Here is an 18,478-nt window from a genome sequence, read left to right on the forward strand (position 1 = left end):
GATTTCTGTGTATGCTGTGAATCAAATTATTTTGAGGTGAAATTGTATTAAGACAAAGGCATTTTAAAAGGCTATGCATGCATCAAACCTCCAAACAGTACATATTCGGAAAGTCAGATTCCTGCAAAATAAATTAATAAAGTAAAAGCAAACACTACATTCTGTATCCTTTCTGTGTAGCTAGAAATGATTTATAATATCAAACCAGTCTAGTTCCTACATTCATATTTCTGGACTGAAATATGCTATCTCAGAAACCTCATTTTTCATCACATCTCTATTCTTCTGTTAGAAAATGTAGTCATGTTATATTGGGGGTATTAAGTATTTGTACATTACTATAACTTAGAAATTGGTTAAAAGTATAAAAAAGCAAATTTTACATAAAAGGTGGCATATGTTAAGAATTTACATTTTTCACTCCACATTAACACATGTTACTTGCAAAAGAATGACTGGTTCTTTTTCTTTATATCATTTGTAGTTAGCTTTTCAAAGGGAAATAATCACCCTCCTAATCTCTAGTCACCCTTCCCAGCTTGTGCACAGAGAATATTGCAGATGAATTTTTGAAGATGATAGCTTTTTCAATGATTAGGCTTATTTAAAGTCAGAATCACTTCCACTACATTTTTTACATATATGAAAATTGGCAGATATACATACACAAGTTCAGTCGTTCAGTCGTGTCCGACTCTGCAACCCCATGGACTTCAGCACACCAGGCCTCCCTGTCCATCACCAACTCCAGGAGTTTTACTCAAACTCATGTCCATTGAGTCGGTGATGCCATCCAACCATCTCATCCTCTGTCGTTCCCTTCTCCTCCCGCCTTCAATCTTTCCCAGCATCAGGGTCTTTTCCAGTGAGTCAGTTCTTCGCATCAGGTGGCCAAAGTATTGGAGTTTCAGCTTCAGCATCAGTCCTTCCAGTCTATATTCAGAACTGATTTCCTTTAGGGTGGACTGGTTGAGTCTCCTTGCAGTCCAAGGGACTCGCAAGAGTCTTCTCCAACACCGCAGTTGAAAAGCATCAATTCTTTGCTGCTCAGCTTTCTTTATAGTCCAATTCTCACACCCATACGTGACTACTGGAAAAACCATAGCCTTCACTAGACAGACCTTTGTTGGCAAAGTAATGTCTCTGCTTTTTAATATGCTGTCTAGGCTGGTCATAGCTTTTCTTCCAAGCAGCAAGCCTCTTTTAATTTCATGGCTGCAGTCACCATCTGCAGTGACTTTGGAGTCCAAAAAAAACAGTCTGTCACTGTTTCCATTGTTTCCCCATCTGTTTGCCATGAAGTGATGGGACTGGATGCCATGATCTTCATTTACTGAATGTTGAGTTTTAAGCCAACTTTTTCACTCTCCTCTTTCACTTTCATCAAGAGGCTCTTTAGTTCTTCACTTTCTGCCATAAGAGTGGTGTCATCTGCATATCTGAGGTTATTGATATTTCTCCCAGCAATCTTGATTCCAGCTTCTGCTTCATCCAGCCTAGCGTTTCTCATGATGTACTCTGCATGTAAGTTAAATAAGCAGGGTGACAATATACAGCCTTGACGTACTCCTTTTCCTATTTGGAACCAGTCTGTTGTTTCATGTCCAGTTCTAACTGTTGCTTCCTGACCTGAATACAGATTTCTCAGGAGGCAGATCAGGTGGTCTGGTATTCCCATCTCAAAGAATTTTCCACAGTTTCTTGTGATCCACACAGTCAAAGCCTTTGGCATAGGCAATAAAGCAGAAGTAGAAACCACAATCACAGAAAACTAACCAATCTGATGACATGGACCACAGCCTTGTCTAACTCAACGAAACTATGAGCCGTGCAGTATAGGACCACCCAAGACACAGATGGGTCATAGTGGAGAGTGCTGATAAAACGTGGTCCACTGGAGAAGGGAATGGCAAATCACTTCAGTATTCTTGCCTTGAGAACCCTATGAACAGTATGAAAAAGCAAAAAGATAAGTACAGAAGGATCCTGTAATCCCCGTTTACTCATTTCCCCACTTCCAAAATTATCCATATATAGGCAATCTTCTTTCATCTACATTCTCATCCACCACCACCCACCATTATTTTAAAACAAACCCTAGACATTGTAGCAGCTCCTCTGTAAATAAACTTGAACATAAGCATGTTATCACATCTTACAAGGTAACATCCAGTGTGAAATTTCCCTAATGGTTTCAGCATTTTTTATAAGCATGTCTAAATTTGGGTCTCAATATTGAGAATACTTGATTCTTGTCTATTGTACATCTTTAACCTGCATGTATACCTTCGCTCCCTCTCAGAAGTTATAAGGAAACTACTTCATCAAGTATTTGGTTACTCTCTACCACATCTTAGTGTAAAGTAACACATAGAACATCAAAGATAACTTTAAACATAGTATGTGAGGTTTGTTTTTTTCCCCTCCCTTCTCATCATTTCCCACATCCTGTGTTGTCCCTTTTAAACAATCTGTTTTGAAATAGAAACTTACTTCAAATCTCAATACCATAATAGTGATTTCCTTATGTTGCTCACACTGCTACTTAGGCATCTGTGAGACCTCCACCATCTATCTGTAATCCCACTACCCATATAGTGATTTCCCTTCAGGTACTCACCAGTTCTGTTTCCCACACACAAGTGGGAAACTGCTGGGTGTGGGACATGTGTGTCTCCCACTCCGATTCTTCCAAAGACTTCCTGACTTCACTTGGACCAAGAGGCCTTTTCCTAAGACACTGTCCAGGTGGTATGTCAAGGTGGAGCTTTCAAAGGTTTTAATATGATATATAATGTATGGGTGGGATTTGGGTTCGCCAGTTTCAGACTCAGAGTTTTCAAACCATCTCACTTGTCCGGCCTTCAGAAAAGCAGTCGGTGTACTTTTAGCCAGCTTCTGACATTCTAGTGGTAAGAAAGAGAATGTGGGGACATCAGGAGATGCAGCCTAGCTTACTCGGTTTCATATGGTGATTTGGGAACAATATACTACTCACTATATGTTATATTACTTTGCTTTCTTTTCACTTGGAGACTGAACCTGATTTGAGGTACTCCTGTTCCCTTGAGCAAGAACCACTAACATAGCCATTTCTAAATCCCATCCCCCAGTGATGATTTCTTTTAAGTCACTGAAGTCTGCTCTGGGTATACATGACTCAAAAAAAGGTCTTTATTTAAAAGACACTTGAGGTTGGGGGGGGAGAAAATTGGATTAGCATAATGAAATACCTTACATTCTCTGTCCACTTTCACAATGAATCAAATGGTCACAGCTGGCAGGGGTACTCCTATTCCGAGAGTACCATTTGAGTTTCTCTTCCCAAATTCTACTGAAATAACTAATGATAACATTTTTAAGGGTTGGAGAACAGGGCAGGCTGCACTCAGGGTAGGAAATGACAAGATGCAGATGTTGTTCAGTTGCTCAGTCGTGTCCAACTCTTTGCGACCTGATGACCTGCAGCACACTAGACCTCCCTGTCCTTCACCATCTCCCAGAGTTTGCTCAAACTCATGTCCATTGAGTCAATGATGCCATCCAACCATCGCATCCTCTGTCTCTCCCTTCTGCCCTCAATCTTTCCCAGCATCAGGGTCTTTTCCAATGACTCGGCTCTTTGCATCAGATGACCAAAGGATGCAGATGGGGGGTGTACTGAGGGTGCTAGCAACCAGTGGCAAGCAGCGCACAGTGCCAGCTGCCAGTGAAGGTTAACCTATAAATCAAGTCTTTGGGGTTCCCAAACGGAGGCTATAAAGACCCCTAGATTCTGAGTAACACATGGATCTCTGCTGAGCTGAAAGTGGGGAGATTGTGGCAACTGCCTTCTGTCTCACTTGCCCCACAACTGACTGACTAAGAAAGGTTTACTTAGTGCAACTTGTTTGGCCACGTTGTTAAGGAGCCTGAGGCACTCAGTCACTTCAAGCTGCCATATGAATATGGAGGAAAATCTTAGCCTATCTCAACATTGCAAGGAGCAAGCTTCAACCCTGCAGTAAACACCTAAAAGCAGCACCCACTGGCATTTGCTTATTGACTGGCTAGAAGCAAATGCTTAGCAAAACATTGTATGTCAGGTGGTGCTAATGGTAAAGAACCCGCCTGACAATGCAGAAGACATTAGAGACTCAAGTTGGATCCGTGGGTCAGGAAGATCCCCTGGAGGAGGAAATGGCAACCCACTCCTGTATTCTTGCCTGGGAGATCCCATGGACAGAGGACCTTGGTGGGCTACAGTCTATGCGGTCACTAAGAGCAGGACACGAGTGAGGCGACTTAGCATGCATACGTTTTTCCTATACTCTGTAACCAAGTAATTTCTGAGAAGAAGCTACAGAGAAAAGTAGACAACTGAATGTTTTCTTTGTCATTTAGGATTACAAGATTTAAGCAGTATGACATTATCTTTTTAAACATTCCTTAAAAATCAGTCAACAGATGAAAACATTTAGTCTGCTGGAAAAGGGACTTCATTCCAACCAGAATCAGAGCAGAAGAGCAAACTTTGATTTCTGATTTCAATTCAAAACAAAATTTACTGCTATGTCATATCTCTCAAAAAGTATTAATCAGATCAGGAATGGTTGTTTTTGAATAAAAATTTTTCTGAAGTTCTAAACCAAAAATGTAGGTAGTGAGACTTCACAGAACTGAGTCAAGAAAGAAACTATTCTAGAATTCAGACCTAACACACAAAAAAATGTGATTTCTAGATCTAGGAAATACAGTAAGGCATGCCAGAAGGAATGAACACAGCAGATAGAGGAGCGGCAAGAAATATAGAAGAAACATGGGGATGAGAGGGTTTTAAAATATTACCTATCGAGATAAACAATAAACAAAGGTGACATCAGAATTCTAAATTTGTAAAACTTGAACATATCTAATTTTGACATGCAGAACAGACTAGTACATATTATAATCAGTATAATTAAATTTCCATATAATCAAATTTTCTATCTCATGTGAACTAAATGTTTTTTCAAATGTTCACCATTTACAAAAGGATTTATCAAGAAAACCTCAATTTTTACAATAATTATACAGGCCACATTTTTCTGATTGCAAGACATTAAAGCTTTAAAATGTACTTAATCAAATCAAGCCACTCAATGGACATGAATTTGAGTAAACTCTGTGGCTCAGATGGTAAAAAATCTGCCTGCAGTGAGGGAGACCCAGGTTCAACCCCTGGGTCAGAAAGATCCCCTAGAGGAAGGCATGGCAGCCTACTCCAGTATTCTTGCCTGGGAAATCCCATGGACAGAGGAGCCTGGTGGGCTACAGTCCATGGGGTCACAAAGAGTCGGACATGACTGACTAAACAACATAAAAGGAAAAAAAAAAAAGCTAAAGCTTTTCATCCAAAAACTAGAATTGAAAACAAAGTCAGATTTAGTGCAGGCAAATCCTCAACAAGAGGCTTTGGCAAGATGTTATGTTGAAAGCAAGCTTTGAACTCCCAGAAAATGGCAGATTAAAAAGTGTGGCATCTCAGTGACGTTTTAGAAAATGCATCTACTGAAATATTTCTAGATGCAAATACATCGTCCACACTTGTAACAGAACAAGCTGCACAAAGAAATAATTCAGAACTTGAGTTGAAATACATCTCCAGGATTAGATGTCTTTGTGCTAACTAATAGTGAAACCAAAATGCGCAAAGTCAGTTCAACTATACTCCAGGAGAAAATACACACTGTACCTAATACAGCCTGGGTTAAGAACCCTTAGGAGCTGGAAAGCTCCAGGAAAGAGCTGGATTGGAGGTTTTCCAAGGGCCAGCTGATGTGCAACATGTATGGAGAAGTGGTTTTAGAAGCCAGCAGCTTGAGAAGGCATGTGAGTATACACAAAGGACTCAAACTCTACCTCTGTCACGTGTGTGGGAAGAGATTCACCCAGTGTAACCAGCTGAAAACTCATACTGGTGAGAAACCATAGGAAAGAATTATGTGATAGAGGCTTTGCTCAAAAATGCCAGGTTACTCATCATTCATTGTGGTAAGAAAAAGCCCTTTAAGTGTGATTTATGTGATTGACAAATTATGGCTTCTGCAATTTCACACATGGACAGATAGTGGAGAGAAACCATAAGTCTAAGATAGGAGTGGACAAAGACTGGCCCAGCCCAGAACACTGACCTCTCACAGTCGCAGGCTTACTGAGGGAAAGCCTTCCAGGCCTCAAGGAGACCCGTGCTCTCTAGCTCTCCTATCCCACACTCTCCAAGGGCACAGGGGAAAACCCTAATAGGCAGTTGTCTGTGGGAACATTTCAGCACAAAAAAACTTCCGATCTCATGAGTGAGGCCATTTGTTATGTAGAAACACAAAGCTATTAAAAATGGAAAGAATCATACAATCCAAGTCCAGTCAAGGCAGAACTCTATATTCCAGTGCTAGATTCCATATGGAAACATCCAGTATTGGAAACTATAGCTGGGAGGCTTTTTGGAAAAAAACAAAACTATAGCTGGGAGGCTTTCTGAAATGACTTAAACAGATGATAATCAGTTTCTTTCATCAGAGACTTATTTGGTTAGCTGGAATAAGAGTTAATTTGGAGGGGGTGGTAGCCATAGTTAACTGACTGTGAGCAAAAGAAAATTGCTTGTATATCTCTGTTAGGTGTTAGGAAACAAAAGTATCTCTGGTAAAACTTTCTGCATCTTCAGTGTGCAATGCTTGTTTTGACGTTTTGCTTTTGAAATCTAGTTATACACACAGCTTTTTAAGGAATGAATGACTATGGCAATACATCTGAATAGAGTGCTATTTTGCTTTTTAATTTGTTAATTTTCAAGCTGCCGTCATTCCATTTTTATTTATTTATTATTTTATTTATTTTATTTATTTTTATTTTATTGCCTTTCATCTATTTAAGTAGAATCTATCTTATGGGTATCAACATATAATCTATTCATGATTCATTTTTGACCTAAGAAATTTTTTTCTCTCCTCAAAATGTAAGCAAAATTCTTAACAATATCAGCCCAAGAGTGTTGCTGTTTGTAAGCCCAATAGACCAATATGTAACCAATGGAGAAAAAATGAAATTTCACATTTCTAAGATATTTGGGCTATTTTTCTTAACATATTCAACTAGAGTATTAAAGTTTCTCATAAAAAGCAAAACAGTATATAAGTTTTAACATTGTTTTGTGGAAGTATAATGGATATGCTTATACAGAACTCAGTATTATAGAGAAAATTCAGACACTGGTTTTGGTTTGAGACATTTTCAAAATTAATTTTAAGTAACTATCTGGTGTTTTTATGTTGCCAAAGACAATATCAAAATTAAACTTATTTCATTTTTCGTAGATTAATTTGATGAAGATAAGGAAAATATACTGAGTTTTGAAATTTTTTGAGAATCCCTTGGTGTACCTGTTACACATTTTTTAAAATGTATATTAAAATCTAAATATAAATAATGCATAATTGGAAATCCCTTGTTTTCTGAATTGGTGCATTATCTTCTATAAAGAATGAGAAATTAATTATGATATTTTGAGCTACTAGAAGGCAAATTTATTTTACATTTGAGTGTCTATAAGCTGTATATTTAAAAATTTTCATGTATTAAAACATAGCATTTGCTTGTTATGTTTCACAGGGCCCTTTTCTTGCTTAATGGATATTTTTTAAATGTAGGATTATCCAGTGTTAATTATTACCCTTCCCCTTTATTCTTTGATCCTGCACTGATTTATTTCACTGCCTGATCTTTCGTCATTAAGTAATCAGTTCCACAAATTCATTTCCTATACTGCTGACCAAACCACCAGTGGTGGTTTATTTCTGCCCAGCATTACCCGTGGTTTATTTATTTCCTAGTTTTAAACTACACCTGTAATAAAGTTAGTGTATTTTCTATTGGTGGTGATTTCTTTAATTATAATTTTCTCTGTTTAGAGGTCCAGGTCAAAAGAATCAACATAATATAGCTTGAATTCAACAGTAATCTATTCAAACAAATACTACAGTAGATACATGAAAAATGTAATACCCAGAACTTGGGAGCCTCCCCACACTGCTAGACATCAGTCTGGCAACATTTAAACTAAGTCTAAATGTGGGTCCATAGACCTCCCTGGTGGCTCAGTGTAAACAATCCGCCTGCCAGTGCAGGAGACAAGGGTTTGATCCCTGATCCGGAAAGATCCCACATGTTAAGGATCAGCTAAGCCCATGCACCACAACTACTGAGCCTGCAGTCTAGAGCCCTCGAGCCACAACTACTAACTCTGCAAGCCTAGAACCTGTGCTCCCCAGCAAGAGAAGCCACCAGAATGAGAAGCCCACACACCACGAGTAGCCCCTGCTCAACTCAGCTAGAGAAAGCTCACATGCAGCAACCCAAAACAAATAATTAAAATTAAAACGAATAATTAAAAACTGAATGTGGGCCCAGTTCTGGCAAGTTTAAAAAAAAAATCATTGGACTATTCTTATTTTATGATGAAAAGTGAAAGTGAAAGTCCCTCAGTCATGTCCAACTCTTTGCAACCCCATGGACTATACAGTCCATGGAATTCTCCAGGCCAGAATACTAGAGTGGGTAAATGTTCCCTTCTCCAGGGGATCTTCCCAACCCAGGGATTGAACCCAGGTCTCCCACATTGCAGGCGGATTCTTTACCAGCTGAGCCACCAGGGAAGACCGGGCACGTAATAATTTTGTAATCACAAGTATCAAAAAGTCTGAGGAAAGGAAATTAGCCAAGATGGCAGAGTAGGAAGACCTTGAATTCATTTCTTCTCACAGGCACACCAAAATTATATCTAAGAACACCTAACAACAAAAAAGCATAGAACCTACCAGCAAAGACCTTCTACAACTAAAGACATAAAGAAGAAACCACAAGATGGGTAGGAGGGGCGGAGCCATAGTATAGTCAAGACCCAAACCCCAGGTGGCTAACCCACAAATCAGAGGATAATTACAATTGCAGAGGTTTTCCCCAAGGACTGAGGGGTCAAAGCCCCACATCAGACTCCCCAGCCTGAGGATGCTGCACCAGTAATATTAAACTCTAGAACACTTGGCTTTGAATGCCAGAAAGGCTTACCTATGGGAGTCCCAAAGGGCTGTAGGAAAGAGAGACTCCACTCTTAAAAGACCAAAAAAATGCATACACTTTGAGACCCAAGGCAGAAAGAGTAATTTTAAAGAAGCCTGGGTCAGACTTACCTGCTGATTTTGGTGAGTCTCCCAGAGAGGCAGGAGGCCAGTGGCACTCATCCTAGGGTCATAAACACTGGTGGCAGCCGTTTGGGGGAGCTTGTTCTATCATGTAGACACTGGTGCTGGCAAGTGTTATTTTGGAATCCCCCATCTAGCTTATGAGACTCAGGACTCAGCCCTACCCTCACCTATTAGCCTGTAGGCACCAGTATTGAGAAGCCTCAGTCCAGTCAACTAGCCAGGTGACCACACAGCCCTACCCACTAGCAGGCCGGCTGCTGGGAGACCCCTTGAGCCCACAGATGCCCCTGGACACAGTCCTGTCCAATGCTCAGTCAGTTCAGTCGCTCAGTCGTGTCCAACTCTTTGCAACCCCATGGACTGCAGCATGCCAGGCCTCTCTGTCCATCACCAACTCATCCTCTGTCGTCCCCTTCTCCTCCCACCTTCAGTCTTTCCCAGCATCAGGGTCTTTTCAAATGAGTCAGCTCTTCACATCAGGTGGCCAAAGTACTGGAGTTTCAGCTTCAACGTCAGTCCTTCCAATGAATATTCAGGACTGATTTCCTTTAGGATGGACTGGTTGGATCTCCTTGCAATGCAAGGGACTCAAGAATCTTCTCCAACAGCACAGTTCAAAAGCATCAATTCTTCAGCACTCAGCTTTCTTTACAGTCCAACTCTCACATCCATACATGACTACTGGAAAAACCATAGACTTGACTAGACAGACCTTTGTTGGCAAAGTAATGTCTCTGCTTTTTAATATGCTGTCTAGGTTTGTCATAGCTTGTCACCCAAGGAGCAAGTGTCTTTTAATTTCATAGCTGCAGTGACTTTGGAGCCCAAAAAATCAAGTCTGCCACTGTTTCCCCATCTATTTGCCATGAAGTGATGAGACCAGACGCCATGATCTTAGTACTCTGAATGTTGAGCTTTAAGCCAACTTTTTTTTACTCTCCTCTCTCACTTTCATCAAGAGGCTCTTTAGTTCTTCTTCACTTTCTGCCATAAGGGTGGTGTCATCTGCATATCTGAGGTTATTAATATTTCTCCCAGAAATCTTGATTCCAGCTTGTGCTTCTTCCAGCCCAGCGTTTCTCATGATGTACTCTGCACATAAGTTAAATAAGCAGGGTGACAATATACAGCCTTGACGTACTCCTTTCCCAGTTTGGAACCAGTCTGTTGTTCCATGTCCAGTTCTAACTGTTGCTTCTTGACCTGCATACAGGTTTCTCAGGAGGTGAGTAAGGTGGTCTGGTATTCCCCTCTCTTTCAGAATTTTCCACAGTTTATTGTGATCCACACAGTCAAAGGCTTTGGCATAGACAATAAAGCAGAAATAGATGTTTTTCTGGAACTCTCTTGCAGTGATTCAGCAGATGTTGGCAATTTGATCTCTGGTTCCTCTGCCTTTTCTAAAACTAGATTGAACATCTGGAATTTCATGGTTCACATATTGTTGAAGCCTGGCTTGGAGAATTTTGAGCATTACTTTACTAGTGTGTGAGATGAGTGCAATTGTGCAGTAGTTTGAGCATTCTTTGGCATTGCCGTTCTTTGGGATAGCCAATGTTAGGAGATTAGAAATCAACTACAAGAAAAACAGGGCTTCCCTGGTGGCTCAGATGGTACAGAATCTGCCTGCAAGGTGGGAGACCTGGGTTAGATCCCTGGGTTGGGAAGATCCCCTGGAGGAGGGCATGGCAACCTACTCCAGTATTCTTGCCTGGAGAATTTCCAAGGACAGAGGAGCCTGGCAAGCTACAGTCCATGGAGTCCCAAAGAGTTGGACACGACTGAGTGACTAAGCACAGCACAAGAAAAACAACTGCAAAAACACAAATATGTGAAGGTTAAGGAATATATTACTAACCAACCAATGGATCACTGAAGAATTCAAAGAGAAAATAAAAAAAACCTGGAGACAAATGAAAACAAAACCACAATGATCCAAAACCTATGGCACAAGGCAAACAGGTTTAAGAGACAAATTTGTAGCAATACAAGCTTACCTCTGGAAACAAGAACAGTCTCAAATAAACAACCTAGAGTTACACCTAAAGCAACTTAAGAAAAACAAGCAAAACCCAAAGTTAGTAGAAGGAAAGAAATCATAAAGATCAGAATAGTAATACATGAAAGAGACTTAAAAAAAAGAATAAAAAGATCAATGAATCTAAAAGCTGGGAGATAATCAAAATTGATAAATCTTTAGCCAGAGTCATCAAGAAACAAGGGGCAAGGACTCATATTAATAAAATTAGAAATCAAAAAGGATAAGGTACAACATACACCACAGAAAAACAAAGGATCATAGACACTACTACCAACAACTATATGTCAATAAGATGGACAACCTAGAAGAAACAAATTCTCAGGAAAAAATCTCCCAAGAATGAACCAGAAAGAAATAGAAAATATGAACAGACCAATTACAAGAACTGAATCTGTAATTTTAAAACTTTCAACAAACAAAAGTCCAGGGTCACATGGCATCATGGGTGAATTCTATCCAACATTTATCAAAGGGTTAACACCTATTCTTCTGAAACTTTCCGAAAAAAACTGCAGAGTAAGGTACACTTCGAAACACATTCCATGAGACCACAATCACCCTGATACTAAAACCAGACAAAGATATCAAAAAAAGAAGAAGAAGAAAATTACATGCCGCTATCACTGATGAACATGTATATGCAAAAAGCCTTAAGAAAATACCAGCAAACAAAATCCAACAAATCATTAAGAAGATCATATACCATGAACAACTGGGATTTATACCACAGATGCAAGGATTTTTCCATATTTTTCCACATTCTCAAGTCAGTGTGATACACCACATTAACAACTTTAAGAATAAAAAGCATACATTCAACAAAATAGATGCAGAAAAAGTTTTGATAAAATTCAACATCCATTTATGATAAAAAAAAAAAAAACTCTCCAGAAAGTGGGCATAGGAGGAACCCACCTCAACATAATAAAAGCCAAATATGACAAGCCCATAGCTAACATCATACTCAACAGTGCAAAGCTGAAAGCAGAAATAAGAAAAGAAGGTCCACTCTCAGCATTTTTATTCAACACAGTTTTGGAAATCCTACTCACAGCAATCAAAGAAGAAAAAACATAATAAAAGGAACTCAAGTTGGAAAAAATGTAAAAATGTCACTGCAGATGACATGATACTATACATCAGTCAGTCAGTTCAGTCACTCAGTCGTGTCCAGCTCTTTGCAACCCCATGGACTGCAGCACGCCAGGCTTCCCTGTCCATCACCACCACTCCCAGAGCTTACTCAAACTCATGTCAATTGAGTTGGTGATGCCATCCAACCATCTCAGCCTCTGTTGTCCCCTTCTCCTCCTGCCTTCAATATTTCCCAGCATCAGGGTTCTTTTCAAATGAGTCAGTTCTTCGCATCAGGTGGCCAAAGTATTAGAGTTTCAGCTTCAGCATCAGTCCAATGAATGTTCAGGACTGATTTCCTTTAGGATGGACTGGTTGGATCTCCTTGCAGTCCAAGGGACTCTCAAGAGCCTTCTCCAACACCACAGTTCAAAAGCATCAATACTATACATAGAGAATCCTAAAGACATTACCAGATAACTACTGCTCATCTATCAATTTGGTAAAGTTGCAAGATACAGAATTAATACACAGAAATCTACTGCATTTCTGCACACTAACAACAAAAGATCAAAAGGAGAAATTAAGGAAACAGTCCCATTTATCACTGCATCAAAAAGAAGAAAATACCTAGAAATTAATCTACCTAAAGAAGCAAAAGACCTGTACTCTGAAACTTATAAGACACTAATGAAAGAAACTGAAGATGAAACAGATGGAAAGATAGCCCATGTTCTTGAATTGGAAGACTCAATATTGTCTAAATTCTATACTAAAGGCATTCAATGTGAGCCATATCAAAATACCAATGACATTTTCCACAGACCTAGAACAAAAAAAATTTAATTTGTATGGAGACACAAAAGACCCCAAATAGCCAAAAAAATGTTGAGAAAGATAAGCAGAACAATCAGGCTACCTGACTTCAGACTACACTACTAAGCTACAGTAATCAAAACAGTCTGTATTGGCGCAAACCAGAAATATAGATCAATGGAGCAGGATTCGAAGTTCAGAAATGGACCCACACATCTATGGTTAACTAATCTATGACAAAGGAAGCAACAATATACAATGGAGAAAAGACAGTCTCTTCAGTAAGTGGTGTTGGGAAAACTGGACAGTCACATGTAAAAGAATAAAATTAGAACATTCTCTAGCACCATGTACAAAAGTCAACTCAAAATAGATTAAGGACCTAAATGTAAGACCAGATACTATAAAATTCCTTGAGGAACATAGAAAAAACACTCTTTGACCTGCATCACTGCAATATCTTTTTGGACTCACCTCCTAGAGTAATCGAAGTAAGAACAAAAATAAACAAAGGGGACCCAATTACATTTAAGTGTTTGCATAGCAGAGAAAACCATAAATAAAATGAAAGGAAAACCTAGAGAATGGGAGAAAATACGTGCAATACAATGCAATTGACAAGGGATAAATTTCCCCCAAAACACACAAATAGCACATATAGCTCAATATAAAAAAACACAAACAAAGCAACCACAAATTGGGCAGGATATCTAAATGGACACTTATTCAAAGGAGAGATACAGATGGTTAAAATGCACATGAAAAGATGCTCAACATTGCTAATTATTAGCAAGAGGAAATCAAAACTATCTCACATCAGTCAGAATACCCATCATCAAAAAGCCTGCAAACATTACATGTGGGAGAGGATATGGAGAAAAAACCCTCCTACACTGTTGGTGGGAGTGTAAATTGATGTAGCTGCTATGGAAAACAATATGGAGGCCACTTTAAAAAGTAAAACTAATCATGTGATCCACAATCCCACTCCTGGGCATATATCCAGAAAACACAAAAGTAGTAATTCAAAGAGACACATGTACTCCAATGTTCACAGCAAATGTATTTACAATAGCCAAGACATATAAGCAACCTAATTATCAACAGATGAATGGATAAAGAAAATGTGGTGTATACACACACACACACACACACACACACACACAATGGAATATGACTCAGCCATATAAAGAATGAAAAAATGCCTTTTGCAGCAACATGAATGGACCTAGAGATGACCATCCTAAGGGAAGTAAAGTCAAAAAGAGAAAGAAAAATATCACGATATTACTTATATGTGGAATCTAAAAAATGATACAAATGAATGGATTTACAAAACAGATTCACAGATTTAGAAAACAAACTTATGATACCAAAGGGGAAAGGTGAGGGGAAGGATAAACTAGGCATCTGGGATGAACACATACAGACTACTATATGTAAAATAGATAATAAACAAGGACCTAGTGTATAGCACAGGGAACTCTACTCAATGTTCTGCAATAATCTAAATGGGAAAATAATCTGAAAAAGAATAGATACATGTATATTAAAAGTGAATCACTTTGCTGTACACCTGAAACTAACACATGCTGAATCAATGTACTCCAATATAAAATAAAAAATTTCTTAAAAAAAGAAACAAACTGTGACAAAGGAAAAAACTCAAATTAAAAAATACAATGAGGACATACAGATGTCCAAAATGCACATGAAATATGCTCAACATCACTAATTATTAGAGAAATGCAAATCCATCCACACTACAATAAACTATCACCTCACACAAGTCAGAACGGCTATCATCAAAAAGTCTACAAATAATAAATACTAGAGCGGATGTGTAGAACCCTCCTACACTATTAGTGGGAATGTAAATTCGTAAAGCCAGTATGGAGATTTCCTTAAAAACCTAAATGTAGACATACCATATGATCCTACAACCCACTACAGGGCATATATCCTGAGATAACCATAATTCAAAAACATACATGAACCCCAATGTTCACTGCAGCCTAATTACAGTAGACCAGACATGGAAGCAACCTAAATGTTCATCAACAGAGGAATATATAAAGGTGCGGTATATATGTGCACACAGTAGAATATTACTCAGCCATAAAAAAGCATGAAACAAGGTCATTTACAGTAATATGGATGGACTGAGAGATTATCCTAAGTGAAGTAAGTCAAAGACAATATCATGACATCATTTAGTCTGGAAAATGATATAAATGAACTGATTTATAAAACAGAAACACTCACGGATTTAGAAAACAAATTTATGATACCAAAGGGGAAAGGAGTGGGATTAACATATACACGTATACTGTATGCAAATCAACAAGGACCTACTATATAACACAGGGAACTCTGCTCAAATTCTGTAATAACCTGTATGGGAAAAGAATCTGAAAAAGTTTCTTAAATCTTAAACAAAGGGAAAAAAAACTGACAAAGGGGAAAAAAACTCAGAAAAAAGAGAGACACAGAGATGGCCAAAAGGCACATGAAAACATGCTCAACTTTGCTGTTTACTATAAAAATGCACATCAAAACTACAATGAGGTATTACCTCACAGTAGTGAGAACAGCCATCATCAAAACGTGTACCAACAATACAAGCTGGAAAGGATGTGGAGAAAAGGGAACACACTGTTGCTGGAAATGTAAATTTGGGTACAGTCACTATGAACTTTCCTTGAAAAACTAAACAGAACTACCATATGATCCGGCAATGCCACTCCTGGGCATATGTCCAGAGAAAACCATAATTCAACAACACACATGCACCCCAATATTTTTGCAGCCCTATTTACAATAGCAAGAGATGGACACCATCTAAATGTCCATCAACAGATGAATAAAGAAGGTGTGATATATTACTCCCTGGAGAAGGAAATGGCAACCCACTCCAGTACTCTTGCCTGGAGAATCCCAGGGACGGGGGAGCCTGGTGGGCTGCCGTCTATGGGGACGCACAGAGTCGGACACGACTGGCGCGACTTAGCAGTAGCAGCAGCAGATATATTACTCAGCCATAAAAAATGAAATAATGCCATTTGCAGCAACATGGATGGTCCTAGAGATTGTCATACTGAGTGAAGTACATCAGACAAAGACAACTATCATATGGTATCACTTATATGTGAAATCCTAAAAATCCATACAAATGAACTGCTTTACAAAACAGAACTACAGTTAGAGATGTAGAAAACAAACTTATGACTACTAGAGGGATACATTGGGAGATTGCGACTGACACATATGCACTACTATAAATAAAATAGATAACTAATAAGGACCTAAGGACCTACTGTATAGTGCAGGAAAGTCTACTCAATACTCTGTAATGACCTATGTGGGAAATGAAAATAAAAATGAGTGCATATGTGTATACGTATAACTGAATCACTTTGCTGTACAAGGGAAACTAACACATAGTCAATCAACTATACCCCAATAAAATTTTGAAAAAAAAATTTAACACAAGAGAAAAGAAACCAACAAAAGAGAAAAATACTTAAAAAAAAAAAAAAGACATAGGGATGGCCATAACGCACATACAAATATGTCCAACATTACTATTACAGAAATGCAAATCAAAACCACAATGAGGTATCACCTTACACTGGTCAGAATGGCCATCATCAAAAAAAAAAAAAAAAGCCTACAGATATGAAATGCTGGAAAGAGTGTGGAGAAAGGGGAACCCTTCAACACTGTGTTGGTGAGGCTGTGGAGGAAAGGAACTCTCCTACACTGTTGATAGGAATGTAAATTGGTTCAGGTGCTATTGAAAACAATATGGAGGTCCCTTAAAAAACTAAAGTTACCATATGATCCAGAGTAAACAAAAACTTCAAAAAGATACATGCAGCCCAATGTTCACAGTAGCTCTATTAACAATAGCCAAGACATGGAAGCCACCTAAGTGTCAATGGATTAATGGATAAAGAAGATATGGTATATATATATATATATATACCATACACACACACACACACACACACACACATATAGGAATATTACACAGCCATAAAAAGAAAAAATAATGCCATTTGCTGCAACACAGATGGACCAAGAGATTATATACTATGTGAAGAAAATCAAAGAAGTATATGATATCACTTATATGTACAATCTAAAAAATGATATAAATGAACTGATTTCAAAACAGAAACAGACTCACAGACTTAGAATACACACTTATGATACCAAACGGGAAAGGTTAAGGGATGGATTACTTAGGCATTTGGAGTTAACATATACACACTAGTATATGTAAAACAGAGAATCAACAAAGACCTACCATATAGCAGAGAGACAAACCTAGACAGTGTATTAAAACCTAGACAGTGTATTAAAGAGCAGAGACATCACTTTGCTGACAAAGGCCCATATAGTCAAAGTTATGGTTTTTCTAGTAGGCATGTACGGATGTGAGAGTTGGACCATAAAGAAGGCTGAGCACCAAAGAATTGATGCTTTTGAACTGTGGTGCTGGAGAAGACTCTTGAAAGTCCCTTGGACAGCAAGGAGATCAAAGCTGTCAAACCTAAAGTAAATCAACCCTGAATAGTCATTGGAAGGACTGGTGCTGAAGCTGAAGCTCCAATACTTTGGCCACCTGATGTGAAGGGCCGACTCACTGGAAAAGACCCTGATGCTGGGAAAGACTGAGGGCAAGAGAAGAAGGGGGCGACAAAGGATGAGATGGTTGGATGGCATCACTGACTCAATGGACATGAGTTTCAGCAAACTCCAGGAGATAGTTAAGGACAGGGAAGCCTGGAGTGCTGCAGTCTATGGGGTCTCAAAGAGTTGGACATGACTGAGCGACTGAACAACAACAGCACAGAGAATACTACTCAATATTCCATAATAACCTAAATGGGAAAATAATTTGAAAAGAAAAGATATATATATATGTATAGTGAATCACTTTGCTGTACACTAGAAACTAACACAATATTGTAAATCAACTATACTCTAGTATAAAATAAAATTTTCTAAAAACTGGGAGAAAATAAAAAACCTAAAAAAAAGGAAGTCATGTTGATGGCCAAAAGGCACATGAAAAGAAACTCAACATCACCAATTATTAGAGAAATGCAAATCAAAACTATAATGAAGTAACACCTCACACCAGTCAGAATGCATCTGGTCTCATCTGTGCTGTGCTTAGTCATCAGTCATGTCTGACTCTTTGTGACCCCATGGACTATAGCCCACCAGGCTCCTCTGTCCATGGGGATTCTCCAGGTAAGAATACTGGAGTGAGTTGCCATGCTCTTCTCCAGGGGATCTTCCCAACTCGGGGATC

At 38.8% G+C, this 18,478-nt stretch overlaps 1 long non-coding RNA gene across 1 annotated transcript in view; it reads right to left on the reverse strand.

Annotated features, from left to right (window-relative positions):
- Nucleotides 1–169: 169 nt before the first annotated feature.
- The window catches only part of LOC145535999 (uncharacterized), a 41,929-nt gene continuing 23,620 nt past the window's right edge, over nucleotides 170–18,478 (reverse strand). Inside the window, exons 2-3 of the long non-coding RNA XR_014075589.1 lie at nucleotides 2,621–2,906; nucleotides 170–1,942 (exon numbers count right to left, since the gene is read on the reverse strand). This is a non-coding gene — a long non-coding RNA (uncharacterized LOC145535999). The remainder of the gene's footprint in view (nucleotides 1,943–2,620; nucleotides 2,907–18,478) is intronic.

Source organism: Giraffa tippelskirchi, chromosome X (assembly GCF_054371585.1).
Source record: "Giraffa tippelskirchi isolate mGirTip1 chromosome X, T2T-mGirTip1v1.2.pri, whole genome shotgun sequence".
NCBI lineage: Eukaryota > Metazoa > Chordata > Mammalia > Artiodactyla > Giraffidae > Giraffa > Giraffa tippelskirchi.